Raw genomic sequence first — 24,473 nt, 5'->3', positions numbered from 1 at the left:
GCTATTTGGCTGCATTCTGAAGGAAGACAGCGACAAATCCCAGCAGGAAAATCAACATTTGCCTGTCTGATTTTTCCTCAATTATTAGAAAATACTCAGTTCCATTCTTAATGCAGATAGAGACATTTTCTTTAGGAACTAAACAAAAGGATGCACATGACTAATAAAAAGAGACTAGCAAAGCAGTAGCTGGATCTTTAATGCGTATTGCATTATATCAGTCTCCTCAGAGCTGGTGTTTTTATCATAGGCAGCATGATGGAGAGCTGCCAGCAAATACAGGTGGCATTAACAGCAGTTACACTGCTGTTTTCCTGTGGTCATGAATGCAGGGTAACTAGGTGAATTCTTTTTATTTACAAGCCAACCAAGATGCAGTATGGAATTCTTTTCTCCTAAGCTTCTGCGTACTATGTTAATATACCAGCAAACGATATTAAGAAATAAAAGGAGAAACCGCCATGAGAGCAAGCTTAGTTGTTTGCATTTTGAAATTTAGAAATTTGAAAAGTTAGAACTTTTAGTGTTACCTCTTCCCTCATGACTTTAAAGTATCTTGGATAAAAATTTTAAGGTTTATTTTACTGGAAGTATCAGGAAGTATTAGCAGATATTAAGAATTATTTACAATAGGAATCGCACATCCTCCAATCTTCTTCAGCTGTACGGATCTTCTCCCTAACAACAAAAATAACTCATGCTAGTAGTCATGCACTCAATGTACACTCTTTTATTACCGAGCCAAAAAATGGACTTGTGAATCAGTTGTTTTACACAAGACAAACTATTATTTGGTAGAATAATGTAACAAGCCACAGTGGAGGTTCTGGTAATGCTGCCATCTGACCACAAGTTACTTTTTTTTTTAACACAGAAGTAATAACCTAGACCAGTGTTTCTCATACCTGAACTGCAACTCTAAATGAAGTAACAGGAAGATTCAAAGGGTGAGAGTCATAAATAGGTAAGGGAAAACTTAATTAAAAAATTAAGCTATTAAAAAATAACAAGAAAAACAATAAAACCAAATTACCCTGATTTACAGCTGGAAGCAGCTCATTTCCTCCAGGGGAGTCAGAAGCAGCTATAATTATCAGCTGCACGTATATACACTAGCTAGGGAACCACCAGCTCCCTCAAACTGCTGGCAGCAGCTCAGTTCCTCCCAGGCAATATAGAGAGTATTTACACCTGCAGCTGATAATTACAGCTGATTTTCATGCCTTTCCCCCCGCCCCAACACCCTGAGGAACTTAGCTGCTGCCAGCAATTAAAGTAGTACAGTAGTAAATTTTTCCTTGGGGATTGCATAAAAGCAGATGAGCCCAAACAGTATTCACATTTGCCAGAAGTTTGGGAAACATTCATCTACCCTATTCACTACTTCATCAGTCAAATCTATGTTGATTAATACAACTAAATATGCCTGACCATGCTATTTCTCAAGGTTTATAAAAAACTTTTCTACCTAAATATAACAGAAGCATACAGTAATTCAGGGCCAGAAATCACATAGATATTCAAACACTAATTACAGAAGACTTTGATTTCATACTGCTTTACTTTGTTCTACCTGAGCATCTGACCTACTAAAAACATTATGTCTCTCCCCTCAAGCCATCACTGTTTCCAAGAAACCATCCAAATCACAAAGGTGGCATAATACAGCCTCACAGTAGGTACATGGGGCATTCCTGGAAGATTTCCATACAGGCACACAGGTCACAGGATTAGAAAAACCATTATGCTTCTAAAAATGTGCTCTCCATCCACACTAAAATTTGGCTTAGCTTACTGAAATGGAAAAACATTCGGTGCTGGCTGCTGCCTGCTTTACCACGTAAAATGGTAAATTTTCAGATGGTGCACTTTATATAAGGGGTAATCCTTCCCATTTATAAATGATAATATTCCTATCTTAATATAATAAAAGTATATGCAGCAGTAAGCCACTTTTGGGGGAGTGGGCAGTTTTACACTGTCTGGCAACGCCGTATGTCCTATTTTTATGCTATGAATTTATCAAGGTATCACTGTGATACTCCAGAACGCTTGTCATGAAGTTATGTATCTTCCTTAAGACTGACATTTATTTAAAAAAAAAATTAAAACATGTATTTCTGATGCAGAATGTGATGCTAACTATACCCTCTGATAAGCCTCAAATACATTACAATATGCAAGATGGAAAAAACCCCTTCACAATAAATATATATTGAACATAATTAGCTTTAGAACATCAACTATTTTTTTTCCTCCCTAACTGTTCTGCAAGCAATTTTCTCCCAATCCCATCCTTCTCATGCATTCTTTTAACTGGAAAAAGAGACATTTTCCAGGGGATCTCTTAATCATGTAGTGGGCAAAGGTGTATAGCATCATCCTATGGTTTTGGACTTGTTTGTTTGGTTTTTTTCTATGAGCAGAGAAACACAGTGTTAGTCTGACAATTTCCAGTTCTTCTCTGATTTTTATATTATTTACATCCTGTAAAACAGAGCGTTTAAAAGAAAGCGTCACCCATGTACAGCCTCAGTATGAAAATTCTGAAAGTCTAGTCAAAAGAATAATGGCAGGGTGGTTTTATTTTTAAAAACCACTAGTTATTTTCAGGTCATTTAATTTTACAACTTCACCTGTTGCTTTTGGAAAACCTATAGATTTCAAAACACATACAACATCACATCTTCCAGTTTCTATGTACTTACAATTATATTCAGCTAGGAACGTGCATCTGTGCCAGAAATAAAACTCAAAAAAAGAAAATCTCATAATCTAAGCTTTCTCCTCATTTATTTTTAAATTTAAACTAGTTCATTTTACAGTTAAAATATGCTCTTTGTTATTCTTTTTACATTATAACACACTGCATGATTATCGTGCTTTCCAGTGAATAATTGCATAAACAGAACAATTGCAGAGTGGATGTTGATGTAGCGCAGGCGGTAACCCCACATTCCTCACAAGCAGCCCTCTCCTCTGAGCTGTCATGGGACAGGGAGGCATTCCATGGCTACCCTCCCTTAACCACTGCAGGTCTCTCGGCCCCAAGCACCATCCTTTACCTTCACTGACATGTAGTTATGTTTTTTGATAGTCATTTTGTCATAAAACCCTATACGGAGGCAAGGCTTCATGCAGCTATCTCCCAGCAGGTAGAGAGTAAGCCTTAAAACTGTCTTGTGTCCAGTGTTTTGTGAAAGGATAGCTAAGGTGTACTTTGTTGAAGCAGCTGTAACTTACAGGTTACAGGGGCCAGTCAACTCAAATTAAAGGCATTACAGACAATAACAAGTTTATCTGTGATCAAGTCAGACACAACAGGCAAATTAAAATTCTAGTGAACTGAACTAGGAGTGTTTTATCAGGAGATTTGGAAACCATCCGCAAAACAGTTTGAGATTACTTCCAAGTCACGTTTAAGGTCATGAAAAATTCAGCACTAAAGCAAAAACATTTTAAAGTTGTACACACATAACATATACATCACTACTACTACGGTAATGCATCTGAACATAGGTTCACCAGCATTCCACACCGTGTACGGGATCAAATATCGAGAAGTTCATAAAGTTTTACAAACTAGAAAGTTGTCACTACTTCACATTCATTCCTTCATTACATATGACTAAATAAAGAAAGACTGGTCAAACAGAAAGGGATAGAAACCATATAGCGTCTACACTCAGGCTAGTTCAGCAACAGGTGTTAACAACAGCTTGGCAGAGACATCATTACTGAGCCCCACAGAACTGAATGAATATTTTTCATTATTGAACCTATTCTGTGAGAAGGAAAAACAGATCAAAACCAGCCTTCAAAATGCAAAGTGAAGTCCCATTAAAAAAAAAAAAATAGGAAGAATGAATGAATCAAAAAAGAATTACTCCTACACTGCTGGCAGCTACTTGGGAGTTACAAATGTGTTCAGATTTATTAATTCAAAGGGTTGCCTGAAGAGGGAGAGATTAAGAAAAAAACCGAAAGTTAAACGTCATTGACAATTTTCTGTCAATTCTCTCTTTTTGCTCTCCACTCCACCTGACCAAGTTAAAGCTCAGAAAGAAAGTCCTACTTCTGATCAACTAGTATATAACAACCTTAACCTATCCAAAACAGGTAACCAGGCCAAGCAGAAGAGAAAAATGACTACTGGCTGTTGACTTGTCACTCCCTAATTTCCCTAGCAAAGGAGCCGCACACATCTGTTTCCCTGCCCTTCATCACCTGGCTCAGTCAGCCCACACCCCTACATGCACGCCCTGTCACAAATAGCTCCTTCGCACCCTCTCACCACCACGCAGCCCTCCTACCATCCTTTCCTCTTCTACCAGCAAAGACCCCTCCTTAACCCTTCTTCTCAGTCATTTCATTCCCCCCCCACACTCGGGGAGGGAGGACACCTGAGGACACAGCCTCCCTCCCCAGCCGGGAGGACTGTGCCACAGCCTCCATGCTGCTCCCTGACCCCCTGCCCTCCAACGGGCCTCCCGCGCAGCCGGGGCTGAACCGCAGGCACTCCCTTCAGCCCCACTCCCCTCTCCGGGGAAAAGACACCTTCCTCTTACACCTTTATTTTTTTTAGGGGGTTGGTTAAGAGGGGGATATTTTTTTGTTTGGGGAGGGCTCTCCAAGATCTTTCTAACCCTGTGCCCGCCAACAAGCCACCTCCACAGGCAGCTCCGGCAGGACCCGACGGATTTTCCACACCTCCGCCGACCCTGTTCGCCCCCTCGCCGCCCTCCCGCCAGCACAGGGGCGGGCGGGGAGCTGCCGTCACCCTCCCCTCCCTGCCCCAGCCTCCGCTGCGGGCTGGGAAGCGCTACCATCCCCAACGCCCGGACCCCTGAGCCGGGGCTCGCGGTGCCCCCGCCCCGGCCGGTCTGTCAGCGCCCCGAGCAAGCACTCACAGCCCCGCTCCTGTGTCCCCCCTCGGCGGGGTCAGGCGGGACGAGCGCCCTCACCTCCGCAGCGGCCCCGGGGGCAGCCCTCCCCCTCAGGAGCCCAGAGGCTGACGCTGCCCGCGCCTCACTCACCTCTGGCTCGGCGTCAGTCACCGCAGCCGCCCGGGCCGGGGAGGGCGGGAGCTTCTGCCCGGCGGCCCAGCACCGGGCAGGGCGGCCACGAGCAGCGCCGCCGTGCACCTGCTGCCGGCGGCGGCGCGAGAGCGGCTGTTGGGCTGACGAGGCGAGGCGAGGCGAGGCGAGGCGGGGGGGGGGGGGGGGAAACGGCCGGCACAGCGGCGGGGCGGGCGGGGGAAGCAAACGACCCGGGGAAACCGAAGTGAAATCTGCGGGAGGTTAATACGGAGTTTTCGCGTCATCCCGAGCGCCGTTAGGAGAAACTTCGCGTGCCGGCGGCGTGGCTTTCCGCTGGTGGAAGCCGCGTTCCCCGCGGGCAGCGGGGCTCCGCTCGCCGCCTCCACAGCCGCCTGCGAGGGGAGGGACGGCGGGCCTGCGGCGGCAGCACAGGCACGGTTTGCGCCTAGGTAATCGGGGAGGTAATTTACGAAGTCAGTCACAACGGAATACTCTTTTTTGTGATTCCCCCCCCCCCCCCCTTAAAGGATAGTTTGGGGGGGTGTCTTATTTTGCTGCACACTGAAAACACTATGAAAGGCTCTTTGATGTATTTCCTATTAAAAGAAATGAAACTCCTCTGAAAAACAATATTATTACATTTATACAGCACCTTTATTCCTAGACCAGTTTACAAGATACGGCCCTGACTTTGGGCTACTGAGTCATTCAGTGCAATTCCTTAACAGTCTTGAGGTATTTGCAGGAGCAGGGTTTAGATAGGACTAAGTATGTCACCCCCAAAATACAGCCCCTTTAGGATAAAGAATGGCAGCCCAACAGGGAGAAGCCCACCCTACAATAGTAGAATAGAGAGGTTTTGGTCAGGGAGCCCTGGTCTAACTCGGAAGGACAGAATTAAAAAGAAGAAAAAACAAGAAAATATTTGATGCATTCAGAATTGAGGTGTCATATTAAAGGATTAATCAAATTACTTTATTCAAAGCTCCATAAAGATTTCAAGTGATGATATTTTCCTGTGTATTTCATTCACCTTTTGCATCCAGTCCCAAAGAGGTGAAGTTACCGTCCTTTCATTTTCAACCCAACACACCTGTCAATAAACTTTCCCACTAAATCTGCAAAAACTTAGGTCAGAGTCTTTGTACTTGGAATGAAATCCATATAGCAATAATTTTTTTAAAAAATATTAAAAAAATCAATTTTAGAATGTAAGAATTAAAAGAAAAGAATAATAGATTTTTTTTTACAGTGATTTTTAATATATGCTAAACTTCTAAGAGAACTTACCTGAAACATGAGAAAAAAAAAAAAAAACCATAAAAAGAATGTGGATGTTATAGTTCATAAATTGGGGCACAGTTGTAGCTTGCTGGTATAGCATCCTTAAAATATCCTGCGGTCTTCCAAACTACAATGGTCTGGGTGAAATGTATACATCTTGCCTCCTCTAATTGAGCTTCAGTCTCTGTTTTCAATCTGATTATTTTATTTCCTATTTCATTTAGTAAATATATAATTTATGCAACTTCTCTCTCAATATCTAGTTTGGAGTGATCAAATGCTAGGAGTAAAACCTTCCAGTGTACAGGGAAAAGTTAATTTCCAATTCACAAGGCAAAATTGTTCAAGTGGATTTAGGTGTGTACACATGGGAAGAACTGTATAAAGGAGCTTTCACTTCTGACTGGGAAATACTGATACACTGAAAATTTTTTAAAGCATAACTGTAATTGAAATCTTATAGACCTCATAAATAAATGGGCAATGTTTTGTATTGAAGATACTAGTATTTACTTTTTGTTGATTAGATGCTTGCATGCATGTTATGGGTATAGATAAAAGATAAGAATTAGTCAGCACTTGTACATCGATCTGAAAACCTAAGATACTCATTGTTATTTTCTAGGACTCTCTTATGTTACCAAAGAAGAAACTTGAAAGCATTAGAGACATCAAACCAGTATGTTTTCCATGCTGCCTTTTTTTAACCTAGATATAAACAGTGTTTTGCTCTAGCATGTGGTGTGGAAAGGCCTAATATTTTCAAAGTCATGTTCATCATCATTTGTAAAAGTGTCCTCATGCATTTATTCAAACTAAGTTTTGTCTCCCCGTTTTTTTGCCTGTTGAAAGTAGTATGTACATAAAGCCTCTGGAAGACTTTTCATGATTGCAGAAATGTGACAATCATTTGTTTGAAGAAATTAACATGGTAAACAACTTCTGCTAACAGCATTCAAATAGTGAAGTACAATCTCTTTTAGCAAGAATTGTGTAAAGCCTTTAATCTTGGTTTAGCTGAATCATTATTTATTTGTACACAAAGTGTGTAGTTGGAATTTCATAGTAATATATTAAGCTGCAAGCACACATACCACCCTACTTGCTACTTTTTTTGATACCTCTTGTATATAATTATCCATGTATTGCAGCAAATAAATTATATTGTTAAAATAAAATTTCAGTTCTATTTATTGTTTGCTCACTACTTTAAGTTTCTTTAGCCTGACCTCTTCTGTATTTATATCCCAGATAAAGGATTTCTTTGAGTTTGCGATTTTTTTTCAAATGTAAGCATGGGTTCCATATAGCTTTAGTTGAATGACACACATTGGTGGCTTCCATTTTTGTATCTCAAAGTTAGATCTAATGTACATGACATGTTTTTAATCTGTAGTAATGAAGAAAAAGCCACCTCTAAGTTCAGAGGGAATTTTTTTGAGTAAAACATAACTTTGTAACCAATGCTGGACTGTTCAAGTTTCTGCCAATATCTTCTACGATAGCTCAAGTGCATGTGAATTTTGGGTAGCAGTGATTCTCTTCATTGTTAAGCTGTTTTCATTTATGCAAGTCCTTAATATCTGAGCCATCCTTAGGCAGCTCAGAGATTAAGATGTGGAGCTCAAGTCTGAAGAGCTGTTAAGGCTGCCTTAAAGAGCCATACTGCCATTCCGTATCAACCCACCCTGATCAGAAGTCAGAGCAAGCCATGTCAAAGTTACACCACACAGATGCAGCAGGCAGTTCTCAAAAACTTCCTTTAGTACCTTCCACCCCATTTTTCTTCAATTGCTACAGGTCCTTAGTCAAGGGACCCTGTATTGTATGGAAATGAAATTAATTGAGAAAAACTGCTGCTTTTATCTAACTGTGGGAACAACAGTGTATCTGGCTGAGTCACTATCTCAGGAAACAGGAGATAACAGCAACATTTCTTAAAAATTATTTGAAATACTTCAGCTCCAAATTTTCCATTCTGAAATCACATATAAAAAAGATCTTAAAACAGCATATTGGCCTTTCCCTTATTTTTAATGGTTACATACATGGCAGATAAACTGGAAAAAAACCAAAACACGGACCCCAAAACTTAGAAAGCTACTAGAATCTTGACTATGGTGCCTGTTAAACTGGCTGCCTTTAAGCAAATCAATATTGTTTCAGTTATTTCCCAAGGTTGGAAAACCAGACCATAACTATTGTACCAAGCTAGATAATCACAAGCTATTGGCACTGGCTTCATTGTACTTACGAAATGGAAGCCAAGAGCAAAATTTCATTGGAGGATCAGATGGAAATGATGAACATAGTGGAATTTTACAAGGAGAAACATAAGAATTATGCATCGTGTCATGCCAAAACCCCATTACCATACTTAAGGAAAACTTGCTATTGAAAAGCAATAATTTAAGCAAGAATTACATAGGTGAATGTACTAGGTTATCATCAGCTTTCATTCATTCTTCTTCCTTCAAATTTAAAAAAAATTTGCAAATCCCAACAACAGATCTAAAGTTAAAATAGATAATGGCAATGAGATCTGACACCCTGCATCATACATGATTAACTTCTTATCACATAGGTGTAGTTTTTGTTGATTAAAAGCAAACGTGTGGTTTCTGCCTTTTTTTCTTCTTGACTTGCTGTCTGTTTCAGAAGAAGTAAGAGAATCCTCATATATGCATTTTTGGAAAGGATCAGTTCTTAATCCCCAAAATGATGAAGCGGAACAGAACGCAGTGTGTTTATACCATTTCCTAACTTTCATAAGTGTTTCTGCGTATATGTGTACGTGTGTATACTTTGCAACTCGTAGGGCCTTGGGCAAGCTGAGCCAAGCAGGTGTATTTCTACACCTCTGTGAAAAACCACAGATATCAACGGACTTCAGCAGGCTACAGAGGTCCGCCTGAGTAGATCTGCTTGCACGGCTAGGGCCATAAGTCCAGCTTGACTATCAAGACTTCTCCAGCACTGCTTTCATTCAGCCTCAAGGGGTTGCATCACTTTGAAACCTACTAATGCAAATAAAGGCAAAAATCTCCATCTGATATCTTGGTAGGTTTATAATAAACCCCATGCTCAGCCTTTTTAATCCTCCCCCTGAGTTGGCTATGTAGATTAGCCGCACAGCAAAATATCCACATAGAGCTCACAATCTATCAAGATTCTTGGAGACAAAATCAGAACTGAAAAACCTTTGTTTAAAAAACCACGTACAATTACAAACAAGTAAATAGAAACATTAAAAAGAAGTTGGCAAAAACTAAATTTCTACAAAAATCAGAAGCATCAGTGTTCTATGGCTGTTACAGTCATTAACTGTTATGCATTTGGCATGACTCAGAACAGTCAGCACGCTGCTAAACTGATTATAGCTGGATCCACTTCAACGTATAGTGTGTCACGAGAGGGACTAGAATTTTGTGACCCATAGGAAGGTCACTGTTTGGGAGTGCTGCGATTAAGAATATGCCAAAAGTATCAGATTTTCTAACTGCTGCATTAGTAAAGATCTGTATGATTTTCATCAGTGCTGACGTGGAATCAAAGGGAGCCAGAAGATTAAAACTGAGGATGAGTATGATTAAAAATGTAGGCACAGACATTGCTGGTTTATTTTTAAAGCAAGAGGACACTAATATAGTGACCACTAGCTAATAATCATACAGCACACAGGAATATTGAAATTTCTGGATTAATTTAGTATCTTACAGGTCCAATTCAAGTACAACTTTCCACTCTTGAGGATATCACCAATGAATAGGTAAATGATAAAAATCACTACTTAGAGAACAGAATGTTAAAAACTGCAGCTAGATTAAAAAAAAACAAAACATTGCTTAACTTTTCAGCAAACAACATAGTTATACGTATTCAAAATGGCAGGTAATTTTTTCTTCTACATCATGGTTTAAACCAGTCGTCACAGGTGTTAAGTCAACCCAGAACAGAGCATTGTGCAATGGGTGAGATGTGGTACAGTAAAAGCTTGTCTCATAAGGCAGTATATTTTATTTGGTAGACCAAATCTGTACCACACTGTGGCAAATACTGTACTTTGCTTTCTAATTAATCAGCTCCACAAACAGAAACAGCATAAACACAGGGATATGTATTAGATTATTTAGCATTCTTCCATTTTAACATGCCAGAGCAGTGCTACTCACACACGTGCAAGCAGCTTTAAAAACATGGTATTTTTAACCTGGCAGTAGTAGTTTAATGGCTGAACAACAAGGTGGGGAGGGGGAGAAGGAAAGAACTGACTGTACTATAATTATATAGCATCAATCAACAACATCCACCAAATTGTAAGGTGACTTGGCCTGCTGCACAGGACTGAATCAGTTAGAAACGTATTCTAGGCACCTGTGGGAGAGATCTATAATGAGGATGATGGAAACCACAAATTTAACAGGCTTTATTTAGTGCTATCATATTTCACTGCGCTAGAAAGCATGAGTGCTTTAAAAAGATGACTTTACCAGGTAAGCACATTGTCAAAACTTGTTTCAATAATATATTTGTTTTTAATAATACACTAGTCTATAATAACCTACAATAGTAACTCAAACTGACATTATCTATAAAGTGTAAGATCCAATATAATTCAATTAAATACCGATCTAACAGTTTTTATGCAAATTACCTCACTCCATCTTGCACATTCCTTTATCTCGGGGGATCATTCTCAATTTCCTTTTCTGTAGCTTTTCTAGCGCTACACTGCGTTTCGGTAATATCACCGCTGAAGCCGAAGACAATATTTCAACTATTAAGCCTACCAGAAAATTATAGTTAGATTTATATCTGTTTTAGTCATACAACTTTGCTTTCCAATGATCTTTCAAAGTACTTTTCCATAAAGACTAGAAAGTTCAGACAGGACACCAACATTGTTTTTGGTCTGTTCTGACTTTCAAACTAGTTTTCGAGTATATTAGCAGCCTTTGAACAAGCACGTTCATTAGAAAGAAGGCTGTTAGGACATCCTAGATTGCCAGACTCTTCCCGTTTTAAGTCCCAGTTGCTTATAACTTTGCCAAACATTAAATACTTGGGCTGAAATTTTCCATGCAATGTCTGTGCCTCAAGCTGAGATGTGTTGGAAAATTTCAGCTAAAAAAAAATACAACTATTTCCAAGAATGAGGGTAGGGGAAAAACATTCTGTTTCGCTCGGGGGTGGGGGGGGAGGCAGAGAAAAAAAATCAGAGGCATTTTCACTGCAAAGCTCACTTGCTCTCACACACTGCCCCAAAATTGACAGGAAGGAATAATTTTATTAGGAATTATACATTTTTTACTTTCCCTGTGAAAATCAACCCAGTATGGGCTACTTATAAGTTTGAAAAATTGTGGCCCGTATGAATTTACTACAACATGGGACTGGAAAGAACTGCCTAATAGACTGAATTCAGTCCCATGCAATCATGACAAATGTACAGACAATGTCCAGGTCCAAGATCTCCACAGACAATCTTGGCATGTGCTCCTGCAAGCCCCAAAACACTCTATTATAATGCCCTATTACAACACACTGAAAACATGAAGCACGAGATTAAAGCCATTATGCCAGTTTGGTACAGGAAGAAAGTAGTAGAAGCTGGAGAAAGAAGTGGGAAGGAATTACTAATATAGTCATTGCATAAGATTTCAAGGTGACCTAAGGACCAGACTGCTGAGCAAACTGCAGGCTACAGGGGAGGGCAATGGTCCTTTTGCAGTTTGATGTGGGGGGAAGATCCCTCTTGACCCCAAGTCTGGACCAGTTCCAGCAGCAACCATCACTGGCAATTACACTGACAAGATTTACATCTCTGGTCTGGGCATTGCTGGGGCATATTTGTGAACAGAAAACATGGTATCTGTCTCTCCAGTACTTTTAGTGACCCGCTACTGCTGACACAAAGGAAGGTGATTAATTCGGAAATCAGAAGAACAAGACCTAGCCCTGCAGCAGCAGCTGCAATGCCTACAGACAAAGGGAGTCAACTGGGGAGAGAAACCTGGATTGGACTGATTTTGGTTGAGTCTGTAGGGGCAAGGGAAGACTGCAGTGCTCAACAGCCCACATATGGCACACACATGACATTTTCAATTTTGGTATTCAAATCATTTCAAGAGGCAAGGCTGTCCAGCCACCAGCCTTTCAAAATTCCAGCTTATCTGAACTTGTTTTTTGAATTGTATAACTTGCAGTTGCTTCCTATTTTGGTATTCTTAGCTGATTTTACCCATCTTCCATGAAGCCCTGGCACAGTCTTTATGCTTTTTAGTACCTTTTGTGGTTAAAAACCTCTGGTTTCTTCAGAGGGACAACGTCCAGACACAATCACTCCAACTGAGTCCAGAGCATTACTCCATTATTTTACAAAGGTGCCTGACATGCAAATGAAAAGTTTGTGTTGTCAGAATGCCGTAAATATCTAGCTGCCATCAGCCCAACCTGTGACTTGCAAGCAACAAACTAGTTGCAGATCTGGTAAAGACTGCAAGAACCAACTTCTACGTAGCAATCATGGCTCATTTCTGTACCTGCTCAGGTATTACAATAAATGTTGTGGTTCAAGAGGTTTGGGGGGGAATCTCTACACAAGTTCATGAAAACTTATTTTTGCATGCAGAAATTCTGAAACTATTGCTGGTCAAGCCAAAAAATTCTATAAACCCATTATGTTTTCTCCTCATATGCATCCTACAGAAATGCCACGTGCATTTAAAGAGAGATAGGATTATAGCATGGATCACATCAGCCACATGCTTGTGTTTTCTACAGATTCAAAGCTTCACAGCACTGCTCTGAGTGACTGCCCATCATGAAGGACAAAACACTCTGCCGATAGATTCACAGCTGCTTCATTCCACCACAAATAGATAAAAAAGGCCATCCTGCTGAGCCATTAAAGACAGACAGCATACCACATATCAGTGTTTATTCACATTCAACTTTGGATGGCATTAGGACAGCTGGGATATATCCCTGCATGCTTTAGCGTCACCCACAAGTATTCAGAAACTGAAGGTGTCTGGTATGTTGCGGTAACAGAAAATTGTGAATGGAGAGGGGTAGTTTGTAGGCCTTCAGTTCAGGGCAGAGCCACAGAGTTTATTTGCTGCAGAGAAGTGCTGCTGCAAAAGTGATGGAAATTAGAGGATGAAGAACTACATCTGCTTCTGCTGTGGAGGTCCTATATGGTGGAAATAAAATAATCATCTTTTCCACAGCTAGACACCTAATCATGTGGTGCTTCTTTTCTGACTGGAGATTCAAGACCATGATCTGAGAAAATGCAGAGCTGTCACAGCTGGAGCTAAAGAAATTGAGAATTGCTGCAGCTTAGGCATATCAAGTGCAATAAAAAAGCTATGAACTCTTGAAGCTCAGGAACCTTGAATTGGGCATCTGAAATTTGTGAATGCTTTTAGCATCAGATAATTCCTATGAAAGACAAGACAGACAAGAAAGCTGTTTGGCAGACCAAGCTGTTTAGGAACCATGGAAGGGTGACTGTTGTAGAGGAGGGATACCCTTTGTTACCCATAAGTATGACTGTTGTCCCATCTTGTTACTCAGTATAGGTATGTGTATTTGTATTTATATGAGACTTTTGGGCCAAGGGGGTGAAAACACATTACAAATTATCTTCTCCAAATAATATCATGTGTCACAAAAAAACCCTGAAATAATAAATCAAAAGAGAGAAAAGCCATTTTACTACATTTTCCACAAAATGCTGCTTCAGAAATAATATTTTGTCCTCCCTTCCTACAAAGGCTATCTTGGATAAAGAGGAAAGAGTACGGGCTTTTTGGTTTGTGGCAACTGTAATAGTCCTTGCATGTATATATCAGAGCTTCTTTAAAAATCATCCCGATGCTATTTTGCATTATGGGATAGGTAGATTTTTTTTTTTTTCCCCATCTGGAAGATCCAAAAGAACTGCCAGTGAATTGCACTAGTAACTGCACTTCTGTTTTATCCATTAGGAGTAGAATCAGAATTTTTTAATTGAACAAATACAGTTCAGTCATGTCCAATTTGGATGCTTTAAAGAAAAGTCAAGTATAAGCTAGGGACAGCACAAGTCTCAACAGTATTTTACAATGGTTTGTTTCCTTGCTCAAGTAACACGAAATGAACAACCAAATATTTTTGAGACATCAACCTGAGAAGAAAATTTTTAGAGTTCCAAAAAACATAGTCCCTTCATACATTCTTTAAGTTATAGATGGACAAACTGGGAGGCCCGAATGGGCACATTCATTAAATTATAGCACTGTTACCACAAAGCCGTTCTCCTGGTAACACATATTACTAACATTCTCATCAGTTATCTGCGTTATGCTACCATATATCAATATGATCTGTATATTTATTCAATTCTTAATGCAATTTTACTTTAAGAGTTAAGGTGTTTCACTTAGGATGGAAAGAGCAGGAGACTTCACCACCGACTTTGCTGTTATCCCCTCCAAGTCCATTTTCTTTTAGATCCTATTTTACTCCATTCTTACCTGTACTGCACACCTGGAAACTCTAAAGAGGGCTTCATTCACAGAAGAACAGTTGTAGGATGAGCCCTCCATTTGGTTTGTGAACCTGCTTACCAGCTGCAATCTGCATCGAAACCAGAGAACATTTGAAGAGAAATCAAATCAGAGAGCAGTATAGGAATTACCAATCCTGCATTCCTAGAGGCAAGTAATGTCTTAGTTTTACAATTTTCTTATTTCTCTCTTCTCATAAGTCCATGAAAGATCTACACACTTAAAGCATCACATAATCTTTGGTTTTGCATATGGACAATTTGAAATAAGCTTTTATTATTAACTTAACAAAATGCCCTGAACTAGAGGAGAGATGACTCAGTGCCATTGAGCAGCCTGTCCTAACTTAAGTCTCTTTTATCCAAAGGCTTTATAGTTATTGACCTGTGTAGAAGTTAGCGTATGCCTAACTATATAGGATTAACACATTAATAAATTAATGAATATTTTAGTAACTTAGGTACCTATATAAATGTAAGAAAAACAAAATAGTGGAGTTTAAGTTAAAAAATTAGGAGCTTTATGGTCAGGCATTTAAAAAAAAAAATAAGTCATTCAACATAATGGTATCTTATCAACACAGCAGAGTTATGTCTTAGGGCATACCCTGAACCACTCGATAAAGGTTTCTGTTCCACAAAGAAAACGTTATATGCAGTCATCGTGCCTGAGCTGACTTTGAGGCTAACTTCACTTCTTGAATTTCTCAAGAGCTTGATCTCTCAAATTCATGTTGCACAATGCTTTGCATTGATTTTCCTTGTTCAGAAATTAAGAAGGAAATCAGGAACAACTACAGTGCATATATGCTTTGTTAAATATTTAAGGAACCTTAGCATGGTTAAGTCTTTTTAATGAGGGAAGAAATCTTAACTATGCTAAGACACTACAAACGCCTAACTCCTTAGCGCTTAACTCTTTAGGAGTTTAGAGCAGCCCAGCCAAGCTAGGACACCATAAGAGTTTAAAGAAATTTTATTTGGTTAATAAGCCATAAATTTTTAAGCACTCTTATATGAGTTAAATGCTATAATCCCAAATTCTTGATTCTTTTAGCCAGTCAAAACAAACAACGAGGTCAAAACTGTAAGCCTCAGAAGTTCAGTATAATTTTTCTTTGTATCTCTGGACCAAAGTCTCCAACCATGTTCAACCAAATCTTCGGTCGTCAGTGAACTCAGCCTGCTCTGAATTAATATCTCTTTGCCATTTGGATGAATTTGAACAAAGAGCTCAGTCCTAAATACTGGTTACCAAAAACGTAACCCAAATCCTGCCCTAAGCCTTCTGCGGTACTCACTAGAAGTATTTACTTAGGGTCAAGGAAAAAAGCTGCAACCAAGCACTGAGCTGCCTGCCAGTCTCTTAGTTCCCAAGCCGGTGCCTAACTAGTGACGTGTCCCGTGACCCAGGAAGTCTGCCAGGAATATTAAAATGATGTACCAGTTGTACGGTTGAAATCTGTTTGTAAATAAAATTGAATTATCTTGTTGGGAAAACACAAGAAATTATACTACTTCCTAGGCAAAGGACTAAGAAAGTAGAAAAATGCAGCAAGCACTTAGTGACCATTTTCAAAATGACAGCTCCAGATACGTTGGTAAACTGCATATCAAAAAGCTAAGATAAAGTTCCTATGCCTTACGTAGCGGTGAATTGTAACTACCGTGTAAACCATGCATTTATAACTAAACTATGTGTCCATCTCCATCCCAGCCCCCAATACGCTTTTAGTAAAATGCACTTATTTAAAGTTTTTTAGGTATAGCCTAATTACTTTTTTTTTTAAAAGGTTAACTGGTAATTTTTTTTCTGATGGTAGCTGATACTAGTAGCAGTAATTTACTTACCCTTCCTGGTTAAATATCATCAGGCCAAAAGCTCACTTTAACATCATTTAGCATTATAAACAGAAACCTCTGACTGTGCAGTCAGTAAGCCAAAGGGAATTTGAGGATTAAGGCGATGTTCCAGGAAAATGTATAGAATTAAATTAGCCACATTAATTTAAAATATTATGTCACAGTGATATAGCTGAAAAAATACACATATTTATTAGAGAGCAGTGACTTTCTTGCAATTTTAATAATTATTTCAGGAGGGTAGGAGCTTTTAAAACCACCTAATAAATTTGGGCATACTGATCCTATATGCTGCTGCTTTTAAATCTTACAGATAGCAAAAGATCCCCCCACATAGATCAGCATTTCATTAGTGGTAATGCTATGTTTATATGTTTTCTGACTTCACACAGAAAACTAGTTTATGACCAATAAGAGATCCTTGTGAATAGGGAGTAAATTTTGGCCACTGCTCATGGGTTGGAGTCCTAGTGGCTCCATGATATAGAAGGGCTCTCTGTACCAAGGCCCTAAATTCATAGGATATAATACTCTCTCAGAAGTATGGCTATATTGCCAGTGAAAGGTTAAATTGCATTTTTACAGCTTTGAAATGAACGAGAGGACATTACTGAAGAGCAGTTATGCTTCTTACGAACTACTAAACCAGGTTTGAGGGGCTTTTTTGTTTGGTTTTTTTTTGCTGTTGAATAGCAAATTTTGTTTGCTGTGGTTTGCTAAGCAGCAGCAGCTCATAGCTAGACATTGTAAGGCCTGGTTCAGCTGTTTGGTGTGACATCATGCTGAGGAACAAACAGACAATAGATGAAAAAACAGGAGGTACCACACAGTTTCTGTGGTACTGAAAGAAGGTGGAGTAGACAATTTTAAGGCCTTACAAGAAAAAAAAAAAGCGATGAAAGAAAACCTTGTAACATTAACCCTGTTTAAGGCAATTCTCAGCTAGAGAGTTGTGAGGAACATGAACAAGCGAGCAAGAGTGTCCAGAGAAAGGAATCTGGTTCTGGAGCCACATCGAAGGCTCGCAATGAGGGAGGAAGACCAGGAGGCCAGTAAGCAAAGATTCAGCATCCTGGATGAGACATCATTGCAGTTCGCACCGTTTAGACTTACTGAATTGTCTCCACATGGCCTCAGAGTTTTCTGGTGTTACCAACTATAAGTACTCGAAAGTGCCAGTCAGTCTTCAAAACATGACAGCTTAAAAATAATTAGAGTTGTAAAAATAAATATCTTGCATGCTTTTTTTTGATTACTGTTACTTTTTGATTACTGTTATTGTTTTGATTACTGTATGTTCAGAAACAAGCCAAAATTTGGTTCAACATTTTACTCTACAACCATAAAAACTAGAAATCATAATTAAAAATATATTGTCTAAAGAGATGGCATTTCTGTCTTCCGTCACATAAGCCTAAGGGCAGAGACAAATACGCAGCTTCCATGCCTGCGAGCTGATCCGCCTAGCTTCTTCCCCTATCATTCACTTTTACTGGAACAAACTGTAATTATGCCCTTCATTTAATGTTTGCTGTTGCCTGAGTGTAACTCAGCTTAATAGTGCAATTGCTATCTATCTAACAAATCACTACTGTTTGAACAAGACCGGTCTCAGGCCTACCTGAGGCAAGAGAAGAATCATTACTACTCTTTATTAAAATTCATAACTGGAATATTACTTCTTTTCATCTAGCAACTTATAATTCCTAAAAGCTATTGAAATCTAAGAATGCACTGCAAGTTATAAAATACCTACCTATCACAAGTTTCCTGGATATTGAACAAAAACATTTAGATATTTAAACATTGCAAAGCAAATGCTATGTTAAACAGGATAAATACATTTGAAAAAAGGTTATTTGCATAAAGGCTAATCTTCTCTAAATAGGTTGTGACGGTGCTTATTTTATCTATCTGTAGACACTTTTGAAGGACTGTTTATGCTTTTTAGGTATGAGAATAGACTATTTTTTCTGTCCTTTATTATTGTTATAATCAAATTAAATTGTTTCCAAAACTGGAGTTATTGAAGTTATATGTATTAGATACGTAAATGTCATATATATATTGTCGTGGTTTACCCCCAGCCAGCAATTAAGCACCATGCAGCCGCTCGCTCACTCCCCCGCCCCTAGTGGGATAGAAGAGAGAATCAGAAGAGTAAAAGTAAGAAAAACTCATGTGTTGAGATAAGAACAGCTTAATAATTGAAATAAAATAAATTAAAATAGTAGTAGTTGTAGTAGTAATAATAATAATATACAAAGCAAGCGATGCACGATGCAATTGCTCACCACCCGCCAAACAATGCCCAGCCGGTCCCCAAGCAGTGGTCCCCCCCCTCCCGGCCAACTCCCCCAGTTTATATACTGGGCACAATGTCATATGGTATGGAACAGCCCTGTGGCCAGTCTGGGTGAGCTGTCTTGGCTCTGCCCCCTCCTAGCTTCTTGTGCACCTGGCAGAGCATGGGAAGCTGAAAAATACTTGACTGGTGTAAGCACTGCTTAGCAACAACTAAAACATCAGTGTGTTAGCAACATTATTCTCATCCTAAATCCAAAACACAGCACTGTACCAGCTACTAGGAAGAAAAGTAACTCTACCCCAGCTGAAACCAGGACGTATGTACACACACAGACATATCTCTATATCTATTTCAAGATTCTCTTGGCTGCCATGAGGAAAAGGATGGAGGATGGACTGGAAAAAAAGCTTGCCTGTAGTGAGAAATGATCTGAGCCATCAGCGACTCAGCCAGCCCTCCTAGCAATCCCAGGAAGGTTTCTGTTTAGCCTTATTCCAGCCTGTTTGGTTTGAGCATGGCTCAGATTCCTTTTAGCTAATTCTCTCTAGCCAATTCTGCTGTGTTAGGGTTTAGCTGCATGCTTGCTTTTCCAAGGCTGGATTAATCCGGGCCACTTGGGGAAATTTTTTTTTTTGTGCTCTTCATGACATCAATTTTAAGTCACATTTCCGATTACTTTATTTTCCCTATATGCTTATTACCACTACAGAGCCTAGGGCTATCGATTTTTTGGACAGTTAGCAATTGCATCTATTACAGCGTTTGTCCTACAACTTTGGGGAAAAGATATTGGAGATGAACAGATCCTGGTAGACTGGAATCTTTTCCTTTTCTTCCACCTCATTGTACCAAAGGAATAGCATCTCCCAGATATATCAGATACCGTATTTACGTACCAAACACTGATGTGTTTGGATGTTTGTAGTTAATAAAAAAGGTTGTGGCCTGATATTTACTCAGTCAGTGTTGATGCCAAATTCGTTGTTACCCAGTAAGAGCTACTTAACAGGTGCCAAAGTTGAAACTAGTAAGAGTCTGTGAATGCTATTTTGTTAAAATAAATTGGTAACTCTCTGCATTTAACAATTTCCAATTAAACATCAGAGAGTGGCTGTTGCTAGAAACCCACTATGCATTTGTTTTCTGTTTGCACTCAGTAGGTCTCATTTAGGTCATTATTGTTGCCTGTGTTCAGTAACAAGAGACAAAAAGAGCTTCTTTCTTTTCAAAAAGGTTGCTGGTTGTGTTTCTACTTCTGATACAAAAATTTGTACTGTGAATTCTTGATCTGTTTCATTATTTTGACAGCTTTCATACCTCCTGACGGCTATTTATAAAATAAAGGTGGGGTTTTTTTCATGGTATGGTGACTTTTCCCAGCTATTTGCTAGTTATCTGATGCCACGAGGAAAATAATTAATGAATAGTCTAGAGATCTAATGAATTTGAATGCATACTTACATTCTAATGAAGCCCATAGGTCTTAGGCACACAGTTGAGTACTTGGCTGTATGTCTAAATAAAAGAAAATCCACAATAAAAAAAGAATGCAAGCTTAAAACTTAAATATATTCACAATGCACATTTTCAGAAGTAACCTCTGAAAAAGATGTATATATTTTTCCAGCTATATTGTCTTTACTTAATAGCTGTATTTAATTCTGAACTTATCTGCTTACGACATATTAAAGAACCACTGACATGCCTTCTCTACCCTATTCTATATATGTGCAGAAAGGGAGTAATCTGTTGACAGACAAACATATATAACGAGGTTTGCAATACTTTTCTAGCAGCAGGCATGCTTTATAGCTTGTGTAATATCACAACAATGCTAGCCTGTTGTATTTTTTTTCTAGTAGACTTATGTTAAAGAAACAAACTTCCACTTGTGCAATTTGTGCAAGCAAAAGGCAAATGAAGCTAATTCTAAAAATCTTGTGCTGATGTTAAAATAAGCAGTATTGCCCCTATTCCAAGGATGCTATAGCAAATAAATCATAGCAGTACAGTGCAGTATACTGCTGTGTCCACTGGGATGTGCCCCCCTTTGCTTTCTGTCACCAGCCAGCCAAGGGAGCTGCCCTTAGGTGGTCAAGATGCAGAAAAATATGGTTGGAAAAAAACCCGAAAAGGAATGATCTTTCTTTATATGCAGTGCTGTCTGGGCTCTAACCCACTTCTCTGCCTCAACCTGTTGTTGGCCTGCCCTGCCTTGCCTTTCTTCTGTGGTTTGCAGCTGAGGGGCCAGATAGAACATAGCCCTATATGACCCCCAGAAGGCTGTTTTGCTGCTGCATCGGGCACCAGGTAATCAGATCTGTAACTATGTCAGAACCAGTTCAGACCGTGGATAACGTGGCTCTTGTTTCTCCTCCACAATGCCTTCCTCGCAATTCCCACTTCCCGCTGTGCTGCTGCCGTGCCTCACATGTCCACCAAAGGTCAGTGCCCCTACACGCCTGCCTGGCTCCCACTTGCAAGTGCTCCTTAGAGAGCAAGTTGCCTGAAGCTGCTGGCATGTGTCTTTTTATGCTATCTGTTTGGGCAGATAGCCCTCAGGCTTGGTGGAGGCTGACTTAGAAGGACCAAACAGAGTTGCCCTTCTTTGGTGAGGATTTACATTTCTGGGCCATCATCATGAGGAGTTTGTGCCCCATCTGTGATGCAGTGTGGCCTCTCCAGCAGCTCCTGAAAGACCGACGTTGTGGGCATGGACTCAAGTGTCCATGTTGCTGGAGGAGAAAGAGAAGGGTAGGATCTCAGAAATATCCTATAAACCATCAAAGCGGCCATTAAGAATCTGTGTTACTTAAAGATCAGCTATGCTGTAAATCCGTGATAGGTATCTGTTGTACATAATTTATTCATTCTGCTCCGTAAGTGCTGTGAATAGCGTGACCCACCAGTTAATTCATATAACAGTGCTTATATAATCTGCTTTGTAAATACAGCCAGACAGAGACAATATCGTTCCTGGAGCTGGAGTATTTCAGGAATGATGTCAGCCAGTTCTATTTTTATATTACCCAGCAAAACTATTTTCTCAAAGTACGGCAATAGGCAATGAGACACATCAACACACACAAGCCCGTGAGATGGACAGATCTGCCCATTAGGTCACCAACCCTTAAACTGGTGAAACAGGTTTAGATTGCGTTGCTTAAGTTGCATCTTTAACTTGTTTTTCAGTTTCATTAACATTTGGAAACTATTACACAAACCATAGTCCAGATGACTGTGGAACAGAGTGGCTAATCTTAGTTCCCTGGATAAGACTCATTTATTTAACACCAATATTGAAGGAGTTGGGGTAAGGGAAAACTGTGTCTGGAAAGGAAGAAATTGCACGTATGAGAAGTTCAGGTGTATCACATCACACTGATTGTAACCTAAAGAAGAATTTTATATCAGGAAAATCCAAAACCCAATAATAAAACCCTAGTAGCATCTCTGTTTAGCCAAATAAACAACATTTTCACTTCTAGAAATGCGGGATCATTCAGCTGGCTTTACATAGATGTATATGAGTATGGCCTTACACTCTTCTTCATCAGTTTCCAATATGAATGTGGAGCTGGAGACAAATTGGAATATCACCTCCAGTCAGGGCTACAATAAACTAAAATAAAAAAAAAAAAATCACCAAAACACCTTTTCAACAGTGAGGTTGTCATGAATGTGGCAAGTCATCAGACCTTTATAGTCTTTTCAGCTGCACCGGAGGTGCGGAAAACAATCCATTTAAGACAATATGCCAAACAAAGACTTTGTGGTGACGTGGGGGTTAATTACAAACAACAGAGGTTCATTATACATTCCAGAATGTTGTTCTCTCACACAAAAGGCGCTCTCACTTGTTAAATGTCTAGCCTAGACTATCAGAAATTGCATTACACTTGCTGCCCCTCCCCTTATTCCTGGACTTTCATACCCTGGCCTTTTTTTTTTTTCCTTCCTCCCATCTCTATTGAAAGATAGTAATTAAACACTAAAGCCTCTCAGTTTCTGCAGCACTGCAGGGGAACTCCTCCCTGTAATAAGCTCCAATTACTGGCTGCGACTGCAGCTGATGAAGGATTATCCTCTCACTCAGCTACGGCAAGCTCTAGAGTATAATCTTCAATTAGTTCAATTCATGTAGCACACTGGCAGGCAGGCCACTACGTTTCCCACGACTTACACAAACAGCCTTTCTTTGACACCCCCCAACTCTGCACAGATGGTCCCAGGACTGTCTGTTGCAAAGTTCAGTGCATCTGGCCCCTAAACCCACCTAATGCAGGCAGCAAAACAAAGACTGGGACTCAAGTGCTCTACAGTACCTATTTGTTTCAGTAACAGCAGGCTTTTTTTTTTTATTTAAAAGAAAAAGAAATTATTCAAGGAGTCAGAAAACAGGTGGATAAACAAAAAACAACCAACAAATCTTCTGGGCCGATGCTATAAATCACTTCTAGTCATTTTTAACTGTTTAAATTTTTAAAAATCTAATCTTCTACTAATATAAGTGATATGGCTGCAACAGGCAAAAGCTGAGGAGGGCAAAATTAAAATCACAGGTCTATTTTTAGCTCTTTCCCTTTGTGCTTAGGTATTGCAGATAGCCTCAAGAAACAGTTGATTTTTCTTTTTTTTTTTTTTCAGCATGTCTGTTCAGTACTTGGAACAAAGGCTGTTGTGAACCCAGATTTACTCTGGGCTCTGACTTCTTGCTTCTGCATCCTGATATTTCATATGGCCTATGTATCAGCTTTCTTTAATTGTTGACTCTAAAAAGAAACAGTGTTACTTATTTAAAGAAAATATTTAAAAACAGGTGACATTTAATTAGTTGTTGGTCTGCCTTTATGTTTTTGATACTGGAAGATTTTGCTGTATGACAGCTAAAAATAATGATTAAATAGACTAAAATAGATTAGTTCCACTGACATCATCATCTCGTACACTGAATAATTCTGTTGCCACCGCTTTCGCTTCAGAGGAGCTGCCAGGACCGTAAGGAAGGCTGTACCTAAAGGCACGCTGCTCCTAACACCTGCTTTTTTGGCCTAGTATTTACATCTGTCAGATGCAATTTCCACTGCTGCCTCCATGTGGCTGCCTAAGCAGAAAGAGAAAGGGATTTTTCCAAAATGGGGGCTTGTCTACACCTGTAAAGAGATTATGTAACATTGCAAGATGAACTAAAGCGTTAGCTATATTGTGAAAAATACAATACTGCAATGGTAACTGCATTGGTACTGCTTTCCCATATAGACTGGATGCAGACGCCTCCATTTCCAAGCCTATAGGTCAAAGAAATTTAGCAGTATAAAGAGAGTCTTTCAAAAAAATCTACTTTACCATAGTAACAAATGCCAAGTGTGCCTTTTTAAAATTATTCCTTATCTCAGGGCCTCTATTTCCAGGATCCTAAGGAGCA

The 24,473-nt window shown here is 39.5% G+C and overlaps 1 protein-coding gene across 9 annotated transcripts in view; it reads right to left on the bottom strand.

Annotated features, from left to right (window-relative positions):
* Positions 1–24,473, bottom strand: part of LOC148054717 (uncharacterized) — a 338,774-nt gene that overhangs the window by 258,753 nt on the left and 55,548 nt on the right. For 6 of the 9 annotated variants that reach the window (XR_015706632.1, XR_015706633.1, XR_015706631.1 and 3 more), the window contains exon 1: positions 5,037–5,171. The gene's annotated coding sequence lies outside the window, so the exon portion shown is untranslated. Of the gene's footprint in view, positions 1–5,036; positions 5,172–14,845; positions 14,949–20,509; positions 20,564–24,473 lie in introns of those variants that run through there. The other 3 variants (XR_015706635.1, XR_015706634.1, XR_015706636.1) reach the window with 2 other exon arrangements.

Source organism: Nipponia nippon, unplaced genomic scaffold, assembly GCF_047370975.1.
Source record: "Nipponia nippon isolate SJK-2023a ecotype South Korea unplaced genomic scaffold, ASM4737097v1 scaffold_3, whole genome shotgun sequence".
Lineage (NCBI taxonomy): Eukaryota > Metazoa > Chordata > Aves > Pelecaniformes > Threskiornithidae > Nipponia > Nipponia nippon.
Note: the sequence above shows the minus strand (reverse complement) of the source record. Positions and strands in the feature narration are given on the sequence as shown.